This window comes from Rhinopithecus bieti, unplaced genomic scaffold (assembly GCF_001698545.2).
Source record: "Rhinopithecus bieti isolate Rb0 unplaced genomic scaffold, ASM169854v2 scaffold_7212, whole genome shotgun sequence".
NCBI classification, from domain to species: domain Eukaryota; kingdom Metazoa; phylum Chordata; class Mammalia; order Primates; family Cercopithecidae; genus Rhinopithecus; species Rhinopithecus bieti.
Genome location: NW_016806198.1, coordinates 2420171 through 2421565, shown reverse-complemented (window position 1 = coordinate 2421565; position 1395 = coordinate 2420171). Strand labels below are relative to the sequence as shown.

At 38.7% G+C, this 1395-nt stretch overlaps 1 pseudogene; it reads left to right on the top strand.

Annotated features, from left to right (window-relative positions):
• Positions 1 to 611: 611 nt before the first annotated feature.
• LOC108531618 (mitogen-activated protein kinase 6 pseudogene) overlaps positions 612 to 1395 on the top strand; it is a 5262-nt pseudogene continuing 4478 nt past the window's right edge.

The window sequence follows — 1395 nt, the reverse complement described above, 5'->3', positions numbered from 1 at the left end:
CCTGTACTCCCAGCTACTAGGGAGACTGAGGCAGGAGAATCGCTTGAACCCAGGAGGTAGAGGTTGCAGTGAGCCAAGATCATGCTACTGCACTACAGCCTTGGCAACAGAGCAAGACTCTGTCTCAAAAAATAAATTAATTAATTAATTAAAACAAACAATGAAACAACTAGATAAACAACAAAAAGTCTTCTAACCTGCAAAATTTGCTAAGTTACATGAGTCCTATTCATAAACATCTCCGTTTGACTTCATGTGTCAGTTGATTTTCAAAGCTTTAAGCAAATTAGAATCATTTGAAAGGCTCGTTATAGCAGATTTCAGGGACTTATCCTCAAATTCATGTTTCAAAGGTCTGGAGTGGGGTGCAAATATTTAAATTACTGAGTTCCTGGGTAACACTGATGCTCCTGGTTCATGGGAGGCATTTGAGAATTACATCTCTCATTGTATTTTAACATTTCACTTTCAGTTTCTTTTCAAATAAATATTGTCAACTGAAGAAAAAGTCAAGCTTTTAGAGAAATAGAGTTTGTCATGACAGCAACTGTGGCAAAGCAGCTGCTGCTGCCAGTACAGCTGGAGACGTGAGCCCACACTGGGGGCTGACCATGGGTCCACACTCTCTTGATGAGTGGAAGTCCCGTTGGATCAGAGTAAGATGGACAGTAGCTTTGGTTGTGATTGTGGTGAGCCGGAGCCACCTGATCACTAACAAAAGACATCTGTTAACCAACAGCCGCCAGGGCTTTCTGACGAAATATATAGCAACAAAGGAAGAAAAGAAGCAAAATGGAAATAGTGCTTGCCAGCACCTTAGAGCAATGGTGCTCAGGGCCAGTCCAACGTTGACTGTGTCTGCACTGTGAGAAGAATGTTCATAGAAGCCTGTTGTGTTGTGTGCATATTTATTCATATTTTTGTTAAATGTTAAATCACTTATCACAGTAAATCTGGGTGCATAGTATACAATTTCATTCCATTGGAGCTTCTTGAGTGTTTTCTTTAAATGTCTGAAGAGTTACTGTCCCTTTCTTGAACTATGAGTACTGCAATCTCTTAAATTCTCAATATGAGTAGAGCTTTTTGAGCTTTATATCTAAGGGGAACTGAACAAGCCTGTTTGGAAAATGCAATGCACATCAAGAAACTATCTTGCTGTGGAAGCATAATTATTTTTCTTCTCCATTTAAAAGATCTTTCCTTTTGATGTCAGTTTTCTTCCTTGTTTACACAAGTTCAACAATTCAAAAGGAAAACCCAATAGTAAGGGTTTCAAACTGGCAGAGAAAGTTGAAAGTCTCATGAACATTCATGGTTTTGATCTGGGCTCTGGATATATGAACTTAAAACCTTTGGATTGTGGAGGCAATAGCTTGTTTTTTTTTTTTTTTT